Source organism: Leptidea sinapis, chromosome 29, assembly GCF_905404315.1.
Source record: "Leptidea sinapis chromosome 29, ilLepSina1.1, whole genome shotgun sequence".
Taxonomy (NCBI): domain Eukaryota; kingdom Metazoa; phylum Arthropoda; class Insecta; order Lepidoptera; family Pieridae; genus Leptidea; species Leptidea sinapis.
Genome location: NC_066293.1, coordinates 11,166,788 through 11,186,958, shown reverse-complemented (window position 1 = coordinate 11,186,958; position 20,171 = coordinate 11,166,788).

Genomic DNA, 20,171 nt, shown 5'->3' with positions numbered 1-20,171 from the left:
CATACGTATAGCCCATTTTCACTGCAGCCATCTTGAATTAAAAAAATGAACCTAAATTCGTTCTCTGCACCCTCGAGAACCTCGGATATAGCTAGGAACGGCGCCTCTATCGTCTTTTTTTCGTTTCATCGAGTTTCAAAAAACAACGATTCTAAAGAACTTTTTTACTTACACTTCAAAAATTATTGCAACAATAATTAAATACGTGATGTTTTTATTAAATTCTTAATTTATATTTGATTTCTTCTTTCTGTAAAACATATAATCTAGTATTTCTTACAATTTACTGATTTAGGAAAAATATGTCTATTCACTTGCAACCAAAGAGTATAATAATATATAGGGAAAAGAGAGTCCTCTCTACAGGCTCATCAAACTTAGCCCCCCAAAAAAATTTTTTTTTCTATTTTTGTATTTTCAATATCGCATATCGTTAGTTCGTAGTTTGTTCTTGATTGTTCGCTATAAATAATTGTTTGTTGTTTATTTAAAAACAATTAATTAAAAATGGGGGGAAACGCCTACTATCTGGTTCTGGCTTTGTTGTTTTAACTGTTCTAACATAACCTAACCTAATCAATTTTAATGAATTGCAAATTAAAAAAAGATCGAGAACAAACAAATGTTTATAGAGAACAATCAAGAACAAATGGCGAACTAACGATGTAATAAAAAAAAAAATAAAAAATCTGGGGGCTAACTTTCTTGAGCTCTCTCTACGCATTATAAGCTGTCTATTTGAAAGCTAGCGCCATCTGGAGATTGGCCTCGAAAATAACTATATATAAGCTTGAAACTATAAATTTCATTTTTAATGTTCTGACGCAATTAAATAACTAACTCTACTTTTTAATGTAGGTATTGCAATTGTTTACCATGTTGAAATTGTGCGTAGAGTTAGTTAGCTAATTTTGTCGCAACATAGAACATAAAGGATAGATTTAGTTAGAGAACTACATACATGCGCAAACGCTAGGCGTAGCCGCCATTTTATGATCAGTGGGCAGTAACACAAATAAAGAAAAGTTGAAAGGTTTCAAAGCGAGTGACAGCTGCCAAAGCTTTCATTTTCCGGCCAACTAACAGATGGCACTACACTCTTCTGAAAACGTCACTATAAGGCGTCTGTCCCACCCCTGCTTGCAACAGTATTTGGCTGTCTGTGTGCGTGTTGGCGAATGTGAGTACGTAACGCTCACGCACATTAATCATATTGTTATTTATATATTGACAGGAATTATGAATGAAACTATTGTTCTGAGCGTCATTATTCTATGACTGTAACTCCCAAGCAGAGCAAACTCTATATCACATATTCTTCAATTGCTCGTCCTTTGACATTCAGCGCCTTGTGTTAATGCCTAATGGACGAACTAATTGAAATATATGGTAATCCTGATTTGGTACCGCACTCCATCAAGGCTCTAATTGTAAATAGTTCGACGTAAAACCTTTGCATTTATCACTAATACAGATGGACAAATTTAGTTTGTACATATGAAATATATTTAGTTTAATAATAACTTAAGATTTTAAATTATAGGTAAGTTATGTAAAGTTTGTATATTTTTATTTGCTTATATTTATGTTTAATTTTTTTGTTGTTCTAACTTCTATGATATTTTGAATGTTACTATCTCGTTAGAGTAAAAGTGTTCTGTGGTAACTATTGTTATATATTGGTCAGAATGTTCATTTAAGACACTGACAAATGATAAACGATCACTGTTAAAGGATATTTCTCTCTCGGATTTGACTTAAAGCTTATTAAGGCTATTCCAAAAAAACTGAAAGACATATTTTTAAGATATTTCTTAAATTTAGTAATAATACTAATGAAATTAGTACCTAACGGACTATACTGAAACAATACTAATGACAAACTAATCCATTTTATCTATGTAAAATAAAACTGATTACTAGACAGCACGATCTCGGACCCTAGCCTGAACGAATAAAAAAAAAACAAGAATATGTTTCATTGTCCATTGATGATGGTTGGCTGTATGGGCTTTTGACCCCTTTGCCTGTCCAGATGGACGAACAGAACCAAAAAAAAATGTCCATTGATGATGATGATGATCAAACAATCTAACATTATACAATCAATTTTACCGCTAGGCTCATAGGCTGATAGAAGTAGAAATTAGAAACCAAAGTTCGAGAAAATATCCTTCGATTATTTATTAATTTCACTTGATATTTTTGGTTTTTTATGGTGTTTGTGTCAAAAATTCCAAAGTCTAGATCATAGGAAACATCAAGTGTAAAATGAGAAAAATTTACAACGATGCCATTTTTTGTAGGTTTTGTAGATCGTTATTCCTCAGTATTATCGATGATCTGACTGTGAAAATTATATTGCCTTCAAATCCACGAAACTGGAGATAATAATAAGCTATGTTATTCTTAAAACTTATTTATGTAGTTGAGACATTGTGTCATTTGTTTCCTAAGTGGGGTGTAAGAAGTGACATCATAAAGAATTCTAAAGGAATCAATTTTGAGAAAATAAATGTCTTTATGCATTACATTTATTTGTGAGTGTCATCAAATCAAAGTGTCTAGCAGGTTTCCCAAACGTTTTTTCTAATAGACCTTTCTTCAAAATTGAGCTGGTTCTGGTGGGTCCCTCCCAGCTGCATTTCTACCATATTCTAGATAAGTCATAAGATCTTACTTTGGAATTTGTGTTGCAGTTGAGTTCTGACCAATTATTAATAATATTCAATAAATAGGGAGAATCAATCGGTTAATTAAATAAGTACTTAAATGTGCTGTGAGATCAAAAAAGTGATTCCGCTTACTAATTGTGAACCCTCCTATGGGTAATATCTTATCTAGTTAATATGCTGCCATTAATTTATATCCTTGAGGTCTTATTTCTTACATCTTCTGTTCTCACATAACATATTATACAATTATGAAAAAATCTGTATATTTTTCATAACTTTAGATGTTATTCTTTTACTTGAATGGTTGATAATGGTAATTTTTTCCTGAGCTTTAGATTGATCCTGTCTTGCTATTTGTCAATCTATACCTAGATTATTGGTGATGTCAAACATGTTATTAATAACTGTACAGTTTTCTTATACTTAAAAAAAATGTGTCTCTCATACTCCTTGTGCCATTTTCAGCCAGCATTCCCATTAGCTGCGGATTGGTCATCTGGATTGTTTTCGTTGATACTTTGATCTCCCTCACTAATTTCAGGGTCCTCTTCTCTGAAACCCTCTGCCTCATTATGTATCGATGATGAAGATGTGTCAAAACTCTCCTTGACTTCATAATCAGCCTGTCCCTCTGGTTTGTCAACTCATCTGAACTTCATCCAACTGACGAGGTTCCCAGCTTAGTCGGACACAGAGCTGGAGGCCTGCCCCATGTTGTCAGACTCAGTTGGTATCCCCTCAAATATAAACAATCCATTGTGAAGGTGCTGGAGGTATATCTCCGCACATTCAGGTCTCTTGCTGTTGAATAAGATCTACTAGATTTATCCATTATCATTTATTTATTGCTATATATCAATGTTGTTGAATTCTCATGTATGTCTATTTGATGCTTCATAAGGCCAGCAATACCTGTGATTCCTCTGGTTTTAAAAGAGAGTTTACTCTGCGGTGATCACAAATCACCAAATGACTTGTAATGGTTGCTCTTTGTACTACACTTTCATAAAAAAATGTGAGTCTCAGTCAGGGGTATCTCTATAGACAAGAATGCATAGGGTTTGATCTATCAGTAAATTTTACAGTTAGTAAACAAGGTAGTGATTAGAGGTTGTACTTTGTATTCAAGTTGTTAAAGGTTGTGTGGTTTTAGTATCAAGTTGATACTTGAATACTTTTTGCATTGATTGTTTGAATATTATGTAAAATGGTGAAGCTGTAAAAGTGAAGGTGAATATTGATTATTAAGAGTGCCATTGAGTTTCTTGCCACTAGTTCATTCGAGCTCAACTTTTCTGTAGCAGAGGTAGAATTTATAAAATTGTCATTTGTGTTACTTTCCGACATATGAGAATGATTTAGATGGTGATATATGTGTTCATCAGTATACATATTGGCACTGGTGCCTGGTTTATCAATATCAGTAAGATTGTATCTAGATTTATTAATTTTTATTGGTTTATTGGTTAGATGATAATAGATAAATGGACATAGTTTTGAGTTTGTCGGTTTTGAAGACGTGATATTGTAACTCAAACACAAAACTGGTAAATTTACAAGTAATTCATAAATTGAGCCGCAATAAAAAAAGATCACGCGGGAGGGCCATTTTATTTTATCTATAGCTAGTACAAGATAATCTAAAGCCAAAACTTTATTAAAAAAAAATCAGGACTGAATATCATGAAAAAATAATTGACGACGCCGTATAGTGTTCCGTATTGATTTCAGGGCATCTTCAGCCTTCACTGAGGTGTTCGTGGGACTAGGAAAGGTCATTTCCAAGTCATCTTGTTCAGAGCTAGAAACAGCATCATTTATTATATCTTCATTGGTCATTACAGGGTGAGAATCCGAGTTTTCCGCAAACCATTCCTCAATATCTTGTTCAGCCACCTCTGTCTGATGGAACTTTGGAACAACATTGCAAGAGGTAATTCGTCTTCTGAATCCCACTCTTCTTCTTCAGAATTTTGGTTTAGTGAAGGCCATAATTTTTCCACGACGATTGAATCTCTTTTTGAGGTACCATGTTCTATGCTTCAGTTACGTTAAAGACCACATATTTAAGGTTCATATCCTTCAGTGTTTTAGTGACATCATCATCCCGGATAACTGCATTCAACGAGAGTTTCTTCTTGTAGTTACATTTTATCACCTGAATTACATTCTGGTCCATAGGTTGAAGTAACGGTGTGCAATTGCAATCTGGATTTGAAATTCTGGAACCATCCATCACTAGCTTTAAAGTTGGCATTCTTATATATTTTTTCATGAAAAGTTAAAGCTTTTTGACGAATAATATCTCCAGTAAGAGGCGTATTACGGGTTCGTTCTTGAAGAAACCACGTATACAACGCCTCCTCTACAAGAGGATACTCTCCCACCTTCATAGTTTGTCGCGAACTCGTCCCGGCGTCAGCACTGTTGGCGAAGTTTTTGATCTTCTCATGATTCTTTTTTATATCGTAAATTGTTGCACGGCCTACACCATATTCACCAGCCAACTTCATCTGATTTTCACCACTTTAACTATCGCAAAATTTCCATCTTTTTAATTAAACTTAATGTTTACGTTTATTGTCCGCAATTTTATCAAAGCGACGCTGCGAAACAAGAAAAAGCAAAACAAACTTATAAATTCCTTTGAATTGGATTGTGTTTGGATTATTATTATACCCTCCGTGTCGACGTACGAGGTGTGTTCAAAAAATAACGAGATTTTTGTTTTATGAAGAAAACCTTTATTTATCCATCAATATCTATTTTGTCCCCTTCAAAGTAATCCCCCTCGAATATAATACACTTGTGCCAACGCTTTTTCAAATCCTTGAAACACTTTTGAAAATCGATCTTTGTAATAGCTTTTAGCTCTTTCAGCGATTCGCCTTTAATGTCATCTATGCTTGTAAAACGACGGCCTTTTAATGTTCTCTTTATTTTTGGAAATAGAAAAAAGTCACATGGAGCCATATCTGGCAAATATGGAGGCTGAGGCATCGTTACAGTTTTGTTTTTGGCCAAAAATTCACGAACAAGCAATGAAGTGTGAGCAGGTGCATTATCGTGGTGCAAAAGCCATGAATTGTTTTGCCACAAATCCGTGCGTTTTTTTCGGATTGCTTCACGCAAACGGCGTTGAACTTGTAGGTAGTACTCCTTATTGATTGTTTGACCTTGTGGCAAGAATTCATGATGCACTATGCCATTAAAATCGAAGAACACAGTGAGCATAACCTTCACACTCGACCGCACTTGTCGAGCCTTTTTCGGTCTTGGCGATCCAGAATGCCTCCACTGGGACGATTGAGCCTTAGTTTCGACATCATATCCGTAAACCCATGTTTCGTCACCTGTTATAACACGTTTAAGTAGTTCTGCATCGTTATTAACTTCATCTAGCGACTCCTGAGCAACTTCCATTCGCCACTGTTTTTGTTCGAAATTTAACAATTTCGGAACGAATTTTCTGCCACACGTTTCATACCCAAAACATCCGAAAAAATTTCATGGCATGAGCCAACTGATATGCCAACATCATCAGCGACTTCTCTGATTGTGATTCGGCGATCGTTCATAACCATTTCTTTAACTTTTTCACGTTTTCATCGGTTGTTGATGTGCTTGGGCGTCCGGGTCGTTCGTCATCTTCAACGTTTTCGCGGTCATCTTGGAAACGCTTATACCACTCGTAAATCCTTGCTTTACTCATAGCAGACTCACCAAGTGCCTTTGTTAACATTTTACAAACTTCACTACACTTTATTTCATTTTTTACGCAAAATTGAATACAAATTCTTTGATCCATTTTTTTCACAAACGAAAATCGCCGAGCTCGAAGAACACGTCTAACGTTAGCGGGTGCCACTCAAAAAGTAAGCAATGAATATTGCTGAAAATTTTATCGTACTTCAGGGGCATGTGTACCAACATAATAAAAAATTTTTTTATGCAGGCGGACTCTCCAAACCCGCGAAATTTAAATATTCTCGTTATCAAATCAAAAATCATAAAAAACCGGTTTTGGATTTACACTGCACGAGTTTCTATTTAGTTATTTAAATAAATACATGTCCACGTTGGGTAGCTCTGTTTTAATTGTAAATGCATAATCCAAGAATTTATTTTTAGCGCTTTCTAGAAAAGTAAATATTTTTTCTGCATTACGCGGACTAACAGGCTTTTTTAAACCAAATTTCTCACGAGATCTCGAATTGAAGATTTTGAACAAGTCACTAAATATTGTTAGTAATAAGTCTGTAGTGCGGCCCGAATCATTAAACTTTGATGAACGAAGTGTTTATTCGTAAAGCTGCAAAGCATTTGCGACACTTCTGCTCACAAGCTGCGTGGCTAACTTAACTTTTATAATTTCATTGCGAAAATTTAAGTGCCGTTGTGTAAGTCGGTTGGCAAAATTTAAACCCTGGTTATTCTGCAGTTTTTAATAGTTGGCACCTTATCTCTTTATTATCATTATTAAAAATAACTGACTTCGCTTCAAAAGTGTTGCGTACCAATTTAATCATTTGACATGGGTCAAGAAAAACTGCAACATCTTTACTGGTTTCAGGATGTTTAAATGTTGTTTCTAAATTATCAATAACGTTCAGTTTACAGCCTAGAAGTGTTGCAGTAGTCAAGTTAGCCGCACAACCATCAAAAGTCAAACTCACTATGTCAACGCCTGCTGCGTAACTATGTCTTAAACAATCCATAATTAAAGTAGCCCCTGACTCTGATGATAGCCCTTTGACAAAAAGTAACCTACGGGAATTTTCCAATAATCACTTAAACATACTCAAATTCTGTTGCAATTTCTTTGTTTTTCGAAGGTCCACAACCATAATTTACTAATCCCTCTGTATTTTTGCCTGTCCATTGAGTTTGATGCCTGAGACCCATTTCGTCTACAATGAGGCCACAAATAATTCTCTTTCTAGGCAAATTACTTTTTTGTTTTAAAATATCAAATGCTAGTTTCGTAAAACCTGGCAACATAGAAATTATTAATTATATGTATACAATATAATATGAAACAAAATTTGGCACCATTTATTTAGCCAAAACGCGGGGGTGAGGCAGGGCAGTACGGTATACTCGCCTAACGTATTTATATCCGCTGAGGAGTAGTATTTTAATGTTAACGCAAATTTGCGTGAGCTGCTGGGTATTTCTTCCTAAAATTGTTTTTAGATTTATTTATTTGAAGTATTCTGTTAAATATGTTTAATGGTTCTGCTTTCTGCTTTTAGGTTAAGTTCCGAAAATTGTTGTTCCGTAAGATAATTCTTATTTTTTCAAAACCTTTAAATTATTTTTGATGCTCGTTGTTTTTTTTCTTAATCTGTTATTTCGGATTTTAAGAACATTATTTTTCTGTATAATTTTTTTCAAAAACTGATTTACGAACTCGCGTCTTAAGCGTTGCTCTTCTAGGGGTGCCGAACACAGAATCCATGTCGGATATATTAACATAGTCCAAACTGGTAAATGAGGCAAATTTTGGAATATCATCATTGTCCTGAAAAGTAACAAATTCTCTTATTTGTTACGGTAAATTATACAAGAATGATAGTTGTAATTTGTGTAATCAACTAAGATTGACTAACTGAGTTTGTCTAGTGGTACCACTAACGCTGCACCAAGTGCTGTGTTGTCCCGAATTTGGGTGTACGCACATAGTGTTTGATAGTTGTTTGTTTGTAAATTCCTTCACGATCTCGTTCCCTAGTGCGAGAATTGTCTTATACAAATATAAAAATATAATTAAAAAAGCGATTGGTATCCTAACTAAAGGCACTGTTACGAATGAACCGCCGCCCCTCTTTCCTATAATCTAAATATATATATAGCGATCCTGACTGAACACGCTCCTGCCGATCCATACGGAATCAGTTGAACTTTGTCTGGCTATGGAGTCACATGTGCAACGACGACGGCGACAAATAGCCGTAGCAGCAACAAGCTATATTTTCCTTATATATTTACGACAAAAATTACGGAAACGAAAAACACAGTATTGGATTAAAACAATGTTTAAAAACCGGTTGGAATATGGGACTCGGCTTTACAAAGAGTTAATCGATGATGGAGCTGAAGCTAATTTTGCACGAATGACTGCAAATAAATTTGACTTATTGTGTTCACTAGTGGAGAACATAATTAGAAAGAAAGATACAAACTATCGTGATGCCATAACTGTTAAGGAAAGATTACTAATAACATTGAGGTTTTTAGCAAGTGGAGATTCTTACGTTAGTCTACAGTATCTTTTCAGAGTGTCCAAACAGTCAATTTTTTCAAAACAACAAGTTTGCGAAGTAATCATCGACGTTTTGAATGATTATGTATAAGTAAGTGAAATTATATATTTAAAAATTAAAATCTTTTTTTTTTATATGAGAGGGGGCAAACGGGCAAGAGGCTCACGGGATGGGGAGAGTTGAGGCAACCGCCCATGGACATCCGCAACAACAGGTGTGTCAAGAAATGCGTTGCCGCCCTTAAAGGTATGCTTTTTTCTTGAAGGTCCCTAAGTCGTATCTGTTCGGGAAGACCGCTGCCGTTAGTTGATTCCACAAAGTGGCTGTGCGAGGCAAGAAATTTCGAAGAAAACGCGCGGTTGTGGAATGCCAGACGTCTACGTGATGCGGATGGTACTTTGCACGTAATGTACGCTGGTGGAATTCGGCCGCTGGAATCAACCCGAACAGCTCCTTTGAGCACTCCCCGTGATAAATGCGGTAGAAGATGCAGAGAGAACCCACATCTCTACGCAATGCTAGAGAATCAAGCCGATCGGAGATGACTTGATCGTCGATGATTCGAGCCGCTCTTCGTTGCATGCGGTCAAATCGAAGAAGCTGGTACTGGGTAGCACAGAGGTGAGAACAGTACTCCATGTGAGGCCGAATTTGCGCCTTATAAAGTTGCAGGCGGTGGCTTTTAGTGAAGTACTGTCTCGCCTTACTGAGACTGACACCATGCTTTTTAGAGGCCAGTTTGGCCTTCTCTTCCAAGTGACCACTTTATTTCAAACTTACATAATAGTTACATATTTTAATTAAATTGGTGGTATTTGTGGTGTTTGAGAAGCCTGCAAAGTTGTCGAAGAAGTAGAAGATGATGATGGAAGCGGAGTTGTTGTTGATTCTGAAGGGTTTTCTGTATATGATGAAGTTGTAGAGATTCATAATTTTCTGGTCTGTATCTGCCTTGGCTAGCTTCAAAAATAATTTGTGATATGGCAGGTTTTACATAAGATAACGTTGTGTGATCATATTTACGCAGTTCGGTAGATATGTAGTGTCCAAAAGCAGTGTATGAATCTGTTTCTGGTTGTTGTGGTTGTGCACACTGTTGAAGTAGTTGAAATGCTTCCGAAATGGTTTCATCTGATATTATATATTCGGTGCTATGTTAAGAAGTTTTTTTTCTTTTATTTTTATTCCGTTTTTGTTTTGAACACTGCACTGAGTGTTTTGGGCAGCAGGTTGTTCAGAAGTTTCAGTTGATTGAGTGTTTTGGGCAGCAGGTTGTTCAGAAGGTTCACTTGGTATACTCTCTTGCATTTGACTAGCATGCTCTCCGCTACCAGTGGTGCTATTACTTTCTTCTTAATTATTTTAGATGTCGCATTACTGCTTCAACGTCATCGCTACTACATTTGTTATGAGTTTTCTTTCGTCTTAATGGTTTTGGTATAGTAATTTCTTCAACAGATCCATCATCGGATTCATCGGTTAGTATTTCTTTTTTGAATACTTTGTACGTTTGAGTGCAATGTCCATATAACTTTCGGTAACCGATCACTGCACCTGCTTTGGAGCACTTTTTTGACATCGCTTGTTCTTGAAACCAATCCTATTTAATAACCTGTGCAATGTTGTGATGCTTCCCTGAAAATGGATGTCTTCTCTCACAGCTGCCCGTAATTTGGCCAATGTTGGTAATTCTTTGTGCACTATGTAAAAACTGTGATTGTTTTGCCGGATAGCGCACAAATCGAACCCGTCTAAGTCGAATTTTTTCAAATGCGGGCGACTCTTTCCCGGGGTGACAAGTACTCGCCGCTGTTATACCTTGTCCTAGAATTCACTATTCTTGAATTTTCAAGCTCTGGAGCCAAAAAACCTTCCAACATCGCAACTTAGCGTTCGGTATTAACAGTGACGTTTTGCCCCCGCGCATTTTCAAAGAAAAACGGTCCAATTTTTCCTCTACCAGAGATTGCTGCCCATACTGTCACTTTAGGACTATGCAGTGGTTTCTGGTGCTTGAGTTTGGGATTCTCACTGTTCCAGTAACGACAATTTTGACGGTTTACGAACCCATTGATATGGAAGTGGGCCTCATCTGAGAAAAGGATATTGTCAAAATTGGAAAATCGATTAAGCATTTCATTAGCAAATGCGAGCCTTGCTCCGAAGTCAGACTCTTTCAATTCTTGTGTTAACTGCAGCTCCATGAGCCCGCCTACCCAACGATGCAGACTCCCCCCGCCCGCGCAAAACTAAACTTCTACCCCGCGAAAAAAGATGATGCAATATGCACGTTCTATTGCGTCACCCTGTACTTAAATAATTGAAAGAATAAATAAAATTGACACAAACTGCAAATATACGAAAATTGTAGGCTAATCTTTTTGTTCACTAATCGTTAAATCATGTTGATCCTCGTTTGCTTTATTTTTACTGGCCGATCCTTTCAACTTTCCCAAGACTTAGAGCAAGCGCGCACTAGCGACCTGCTAGCTTCAGATTCATTTGAGTGAGGGAAAGTAAGGTCGCTAGAAGCTGTGGAGTAGGAAGAAGATGGACGAGGTTGACTTTCTTGACGTTGATATATACTTTGGGAATATTCCAATGTAGATGGATTTGGTTGAGAGTAATTTTCCGTTCTTGGCCGGGTGTAATAGCCTGTATGACCTTGACTAGGTTGAAAAGAAGTATTTGGAAATCCATAGCCAGTAAATTGAGGATTGCATTTATATTTATCTATTACCTGAATCAATTCAATTTGTGCTTTTGATTTTAATAGTTCTGGTATTTGTTTATATCCACTTAATAAAGATAACATAAACATTTTATCATAATCTTGAATACTATCTCCTTGTCGAGCTTTAATGCTCTGCTCTTACACTGCTGTAAGCTTATCCACTTGTCGTGAAGTGCAGTCTTCGCTGTCAGTATTTTTCTTTGTTTTTTTGCGAGTATTTTCAGGAGTATCAGTCAACTCATTTGTTGGATAATCGTTTTCTTCCGGCGTCGTTTCTGATAAACTTGCACTGGTCTCATTAATTTCTAAGGTTGGCATTAAAAATTGTAATTGATCAAAGTAAATATAAGCTGATTTACGCTTAGCAGCTGAACCGCTTTTGGCGCCCTTGCGTCTTCTTAACTCTCTCGTAAAGGTGTCTCTTATATTTTTCCATTTCTTTTGAAGACTTAATCCTGCAACAATTTTTTTTTTGTTTCAGATATTTAGCAAGTGGGTATTCATTTGCAGAAATAAGTCATAACTTTCGAATAGGTCACACCACAGCGCGGGAAATTGTGTATGATGTTTGTATTAAAATATGGCAGCTTATGAAACACATTGCGTTTCCTGAACCACATGAGTCAAAATGGTTGGAAGTGGCAGAAGGATTTAAACAAATGGTGAAAAATGGTGAATCTCGTTAGTCGCGGCGGCTGACTGGCCGCGTGTTGAGTCGCGATGTTTCTGCTGGCCGCGCGGCCAGTACGTGGTCGCTGGCCGCTGGTCGCCTAGTGCGCGCACTAATATTCTTTCTGCCATCTTCAATAACTCAGATAAAGATATTTATCTAAAACAAATAATTTAACGTAATTTAATCATTATCAATGAATACCCACTGGACCCACTGAAAGAAGTTGCGTACATCATGGAAACTTTTTGAAAAGTTGTAGAACGTAACAAAACTAAGAAAAAGGCAAATGGTAAGTAAGTCTAAAAAAGTGGGAGAAAAAAGATACACCTAAAGGTAAAAAATAACCTAAAATTATTAAAAGATATCTGTTGTTCAATCAATAATTAGTATCTTATGTCTATGCCTAATTACTGTCTGCTAAAAGATAATATAATAATATTATTGACACACTTTTACACAAATTATCATTCCCCAAAACTAGGCATAGCCTGTACTATGGGTACAAGACAACGATATATTTAAATACTTAAACATACATAAATAAATACAAACACCCATGACTCGGAAACAAACATCTATATTCATCATATAAATGATTGCACCTACCGGGATTCGAACCCGGGACCTCTACCTTAGGAAAAAGTGCTAATAATTGAGGATTTCAATTCATTCTTATCTATCCGGATAAATATCAAGAAGTAGTCGTAGACCCCCTGGAGTTTTTAACAGGATTTTATAGGGTAAGCTTTCGTTGGACTTTAGGGTTTTTACAACCGATTCAAAGTGGCCAACGTTACCACTTTTTAACCAAAGGTCAGTTGAATAAAACAATGTAGAATTGATTGAAGTCTTTTATTTAGTTTGTAATTATGGTCACGGCAATGGTAAATAGTAGGTATGCAGTGGTAGAAAGATGCTACAGCAAGACAATAACAGATGTCATTAAGACGATAGTAGGAGGAGGATGATGATTATTAGTTCTATCTTCTTTTTGTTTAAAACCATTAGTAGCTTCATTCTTAGACAATATATTTTTCAATACAAATTTATGTGATTAACAGATCTAAAAATGAAGCTGGTGCAGTAACATAGCTCTGGTGTCTTGCATAACTCATGTTCCACAATATGGACATAACGTGTGAGCAACAGCCTTCTGTCCATGCACCTACGGGGCAGTGACATTAATAGTCTAATATGGCACTCCTCCCCTCCAGCCTTCTATCAACTACAATGTATGTGTAATAGGCTCACCACTGCAAAATCATAGTCCGTGGAATCTCAGGATGCAGATTTAATAAGTGCCTAGAGAAATGAGCTCCAGATCACTTTCTGACATTTCAGGGAACTGTACATCTACGTGTCTAATATTTTGAAATAAACTATGCCTCATATTAAAATTATTTTCTTGAACCACTTGAGTCAGTTCATTATTTTCAAATATTTTTTCATTAATTATTTGAATAATTTCATTGACGTTTGTTCGTTCCCTGAATTATACAGCAAACTGGTTTAAAAGAGCAGCAATAGAAAAGTCTAGCATTATATGAGGGCACCTTTTATTACAATAATCTTCACGGAATATTTTAAAATCCCTACTGAACCTCCCAGTAACATTCAACCACCATTATTGGCTTGGAGGGTTGACACTTGGCTTTCCCCTTGGTGAAATTGTTTCAGGCATATGCACAAATAAACCTTAGGCTGTCATATCATCTGCACAGTCTCTAAAACCAGTAAATATACCAGGCGTCGATAGAAGGCCTTTCATTATTGTAGCATCATTCGTAGTGGCTGGATATCAGGGTGGAGCGAATTTTTTTTTTACATTTTCGATACGGCGGAGTGCGGAAACGGTGCTCCGTACTAATACGTTCAGAATATATCAGGACAGCAAACACGAATTTTGACCGAAGTACTGCCGCATGACCCTTGAAAATTTCAAAAATCCTTAAAATATGGGATTAATGTAAATGTAAAACAGGTACTTAAAATTGAGAAAATCGCATGTTTTATTGAATAGTTCAACACTTTAGCATTATAGAAAGTGAAAGAAAATAAAAAATAATATACATTTTCTTTTGAATTATTCGCCGTTTGGTGAGCTACAAACTCTTTTTTTGTATTGAAAACCGGCATGATATTGCACGGTTTTAGCTTGTTTCGGATCCATCCTTCACGTCTATCTGGTCCACATACAGCAACACATGACTCCGTGACCAGCTTGATGCATCTTTCAGTAGCTTGTGAGTGGCATAGCATTTTATAAAATTTTGGCAGAATCTCCGTTTCCAGTATTTCAATGATATATTGCAGTAGCTTCTTTCTGTAAAGCCTGGTTTACACTTTGATTAGTGTGAGCGGAGGTGATTAGTGCGAGTGCAGGTGAGTAGTGCGAGTAGTTTCCAATTCTTTTTTTTTTTTTTTGAGAGGAGGAAATATTGTTACGTATTTACGCCCCGGAACGGGGCGTAATATGTCGGACTCGAGTGTCCGCGTAAGCGGACACCCCAAACCGACTAAAACCTCCTCTGTGCTGTTAGCAGCTCTGGCTTTCACAGCGAAGTAGGACGTGGGCCGTGGAGGCCGCAAAGACTACGCAACAACAGTCGCGGGGCGTCTCCTAAGGAGACTCGAACCTCAGACCGGCTGTGTGCTTGTGGGAAGGAGAGAGAATGAAAATGAAGATGAAAGATGAAAAGGTGATAAGAGCACACTCGCCGGCGAGTGTGGTGATGTTTTGTGTAATGTATGTAAGTGTGTATGTATGTGTTTATGATTGCATGTATGTGTGTTTGTATGTATGTACATAGTTTAAATGTTTGTGTGCATGTATGTTTGTGTTTGTGTCTGTTTGTGGAGTGTGTTTGTGATTGTGTAAGTGGTGTATGTCAGTCCGTCAGTCAGTCCGTGTGTAAGTGAGTGTAGTGAAGCGATTACAGGACGAGGACTAACGTCTCGTCGGGTATCAAAACAATGTGTGGTGTATCTAGGGTGCGTGCCGCTGGCCATCGTCAGAGTGACGAGTGCCAGTGGTTTGCGGTGGTTGACCGCGCCTACGCCTGCGAAGGCGGTGTGTGCGTGTCTGTGTCGGTGTTTGTGTGGGTGTCGCGTTCGCGATGGTGATGTCGTCATCCGGGTCTACCGTTACATGTCTGGGACGTCTTATTGGGTTGAGACTATGGTGAAGGGGGGTGTACCCGCATGCCTTCCTAACCAAGATGTTGGGATGGTTAGGCGCCTTGTCAAAGAAGCGTCGCGAGATCTCTTTAAAGTGTTGAGCTATTGTCGGAAGCTCTAGGTCGCGGTGAAGGTCAACGTTTCGGATGAACCACGGGGCTCCGGTTGCCATGCGCGTGAATTTATTTTGAACTACTTGCAAACGACGTAAGTAGCTCGGTCGGGTGTGCGCGAAAACGACGCTTGCGTATGACAGTATGGGCCGTACGATGGTTTTGTACAGCGTCACTTTGAGTTTGAGCGGAAGTTTGCTTCGCCCACACACAAGCGGATAAAGGCGACTGAGGACAAATCTGGCTCTATTGCATACCGTATCAATATGTTTCTTGAAGTTCATATTGCTGTTGAACGTGACTCCTAAGTATTTGTAATCCTTCACCCACGGTATGGGTGTTTCATACAGTTTAATAACGTCAGTCGGTTGTTTTTTAGCGCGGATGCTATTCGCGTTACCGAAGAGTACCGCTGCACTCTTGGTGGGGTTCACTTCAATCCGCCATTTTCTGAACCAGTTGCCTAGTTCATCGACGGCGGCTTGAAGCACTTTAATGTTCTTGCTCAAGGTTGAGCGGTTGGAGCCGAAGTGGAGTGCCGTGTCGTCAGCGTACTGAGCGAGCTGGACACTCGGAAACTTGGGAATGTCGCTCGTGAAGAGCGAGAAAAGAGTGGGAGAGAGGACCGAACCCTGTGGCACGCCAGACCTGATGGGTCTGGGTGAGGATAGGGTGCCCTCTACTCGATATCGGAAGGAGCGATCGGTAAGGTAGGCTCGAATGATGCGCACGAGCCTGTCTGGCACTCCCAGTTGATACAGCTTGAATACTAAGCCGTTGTGCCATACCTTGTCGAAGGCCTTCGCGACATCGAAAAACACGGCTGCCGTGGTAGCGTGAAATTGACGCCGTATGAGAATGTACTCGGTGAGTCGGTGAGCCTGCTGGGGACACGAGTGAGCGGTTCTGAATCCGAACTGTATGTCGGGTATCAGGTTAAGCTCCGCGATGTAATGATTAAGACGCGCGAGAATTAATCTTTCGTAAAGTTTCCCGATCGAGTTAATTAAACTAATAGGCCTATAGCTACTCGGATTAGCTTTAGGTTTATTGGGTTTTGGGATACCGATAACAATGGAATCCTTCCATTGTTCGGGGAACGCGCTATTACACAATATAATATTAAAAATGGTAACCAATAAAGTAATAAGAGTCGAGGGTAGGATTTTAAGAACCCTATTGTTTATAGTGTCGGGCCCCGGGGCCTTCTTGGAGTGAAGCTCCTTAATGATTAGTTTCACCTCTTCGTAAGGTGGGTTTTATTACGTCGCCTGAAGGGCTCAGAGCGGAGCGACGTTCAACTTCACGATCAACTTCGTCAACGTGTGTCGGGTCGGCTGCTGCATTTGGAGAGCACTGACTCTCGAGACTATCGGCGAGGCATTCAGCCTTCTCATCGTCATCGAGCGCCGGCTGCAGTCCCGGTCTGTCCAAAGGAGGCATGACAGTGGGTGGCTCCTGTTTGAACGCGCGAGGCAGCTTCCAGAAAGCCACATGTGATGGCTTAAGGTTGCCGAGCAAGCGGTCCCAACGTTCGCCGCGGAGTTCCGCGATACGTTCCCGTACGACCCGCTGTAGGTAGCGGAGGTGGCGCCTATTCTCGACCGACGGATACCTGTCGTAAAGTCTAGTGGCTCTGTGCTTCTGTGTGAGTAAGTTCCTGACCTCTGGAGGCAGGTTTAGGCGATGCGGTTGCATCGTCGGAACCTGCCTGGAGCAGGCCTTGATCCTACTCTGTATATGTGACGTCACATGAGAGATAGCACTGTGAGCCGTGTCGACCGAGTCGATGACGTCCGGTATACGGTCAAGGTCGTCGGACTTGATAGACACGAGATCCTTTTCCAGCCGTTGCCAGTCGATCACTGTTTTCGTCGGTGGTTGAAAGTTAACCGGTGGGCCTAGATTTAGGACGACGGGCCGGTGGTCTGACTCTAATTCATGAAAAACCTCGATTGAATTTACATTGAGCGTTACGTTTTTAAGTAACGCAACGTCTAGAATGTCGGGTCGGTGCGCGACGTTATCCGGATAACGTGTTGGTTCGTCGGGTGCTATTACTGAAAAGTTCCGCGTGTCTGTGAGAGAGTCTAATAAAATTCCGTTTCTATTTGTGGCTCTACTGTTCCAGCTGGAATGTTTGGCGTTAAGATCGCCGCCCACTATGACTGCGGCCCCGTGGCCGAGTAATGCTTCTATATCTGTGTCTAATATTTGTTTGTTCGGCGGAAGATAAGCTGAAATAACAGTGATCGGCTGGTGATTCGCCATACTGACCCGGATGGCAGAGGCCTCGATGTTAGTGAGGACCGGAGGATCTATAGGTATACAGTGTAGAGACCTTTTAAAATAAATGAGGGTGCCGCCCATACGGGTGGTGCGATCATTCCTAACTAAGTTATAATTAGCGATACGCGGATCGCGTATACGTGGTTTTAGAAATGTCTCTTGCACTAAGAATAGGTCTAATTGATGTTCGTGAGCGAACTCCTTCACCAAGTCTAGTTGAGGCTTAAGGCCTTGGGCGTTAAAATACGCTATACGGAGCGTATGTGGTTTAACCCGTCCGCTTACGTAATTAGGCATCGCGAATGTTGTTTTTATACTTTAGCCCTATATCGGTGAGGGCACGGAATATTTTGCCGTTGTCTGCCATAACTTGCAGGAGCGACGGCGGGTCTTCCCGGACAGCATCGAGCCTGCTGGCCAGGGCTGTTATTTCAACAATGTCGAACATCTCTGACAGTTCGAACATGAACGCAAAGGTGCTGCCGCCTTTGTTACCTGTTGCCGCGGACGCGGGCGCCGGTGGCCTCGGTCGCGGGACCGACGCCGCCGGGCGGGACGCTAGCGGAGGCCGGGGGGGCGCGGGGGCCGCGAGAGTGGCCTCTGTGGCAGCGTTGGCAGCCGGAGGAGACCTCGCCCAGGCGTTTACCTTCGGAGGCGGCGCAGGTTTGAAGGTTGGAGTGAACTCCACCTTCTCTGCTCTGCCTTGCGGCTGGCGGCGCCCTGGGTGACGCTTGTGTTTGGGTGCCTTGGGACACCCGCCATAGCTCGCGGGGTGCCCCTTCTCCCCGCACAAGACGCAGGCCGGGGGCTCCGCGCATTGCGCTGGTCGAGGGCACTCTGGCGTGCCGTGTTTCCCGAGGCACTTCACACACCTCGGGGTGTGTTCGCAATTGCGTGCCGAGTGCCCGTATAATTGGCATCTGTGACACTGGCTGGGCCCCCCGCGGTTGCGAGGAGACGGTACGGATGCCCTGAAGGGAGCAAACCGATTTAATGTTGAAAATTTCCTTTCCCTCTTGCGTGAGGTCGAGGACTACGAGAACCATGTTAAATGGTTGTTTGTTGTTGGCTCCGCGCATACGGTGCACCTCGTGTGCAGGGTAACCCTGCTCTTTGAGGTCCGACAGAATGTCGGCCTCGTCTAACTCTTTGGGGACGTTCCTAATAACGACCCTCAGACGCTTCTCCTCAGGCAGGGCGTACGTGTGGAAACCCACACTCAGCTCTCTAAGAAGAGATGTCAGGGCGCGGTGGTCCGCTACCTCTCTGGTCTCTACTTTGATGAGAGATTGGTACGCCCTCGCCTGGAAGGAGAGCGTCTTCGGGATCCTATTTTTGATGACTAACCATCGGCCTCGGTCCCCTATAAAAATAGGAGGCGGGCGCTTGGTCGGAGGCGGTACGCGGGCTTTAGCGGGGCCAGTCGTGGCCGCGGCTTTCTTCGCGGGTGTGCCATCAAGAGAAGGCGATTCACGACCGCGCTTCTTCTTGCGACTGACGGTGATGAAGCCGTCAGCATCCGACGCGACACTCTCCGCTCTCGACGGTAGAGCGGTTTCCGGCTGGGCCGGTGAAGTACTGGAAGCCTGAGGGGCTTCCGTGCGGTCAGGACTGACCGCGGGGACCTTAGGGGTCGCCTGCGCGTCAAAGTACGCCTGAAGGACAGGCGGACGGGCTGATCGGGTGATCACTTTCCTCGGTTTGACCGAGGCCACGGAACTTGCGTCGGACGCATTACCCAACTCCATTTCGGATTCCCCGTCGGAACTCGAAACGTCAGATGATGATTTATATTTTTTGGATTTGGATTTGGCTGTCTGGATATCTATCGTTTCCTTAATTAACGGAGCGATCTTCTCCGTAAATAACTCATCTAGCAGGGCGCGTAGAAGGCCCTTGTCGGCAACCATTGGTTAAGCCATGGTTGTTATTAATTAGGTTAAGCGGGTGACAACCCCCGCTGCCCGAGTCAGGCAGAGGGGGAATATAATAATAAAGTGGACAACTATAGTTTAGTTGTGCACTTGCACATTAATAAAATACTATTAATATTAATAAAGTATGCAAAATTAAAAGAAGTTAATAATAATAATTAAGCCTAAGAATTGGCTTTGCTGGATGTAGACTGGCTGGGCCGGAACCCCGATGTACGCTGTGCAGGCCCCCACGGAGAAGACACACACGGCACGATCTGCAACACTCACAACACACACGATTAGCGTGCAGAATCGCGAAACACAGCAC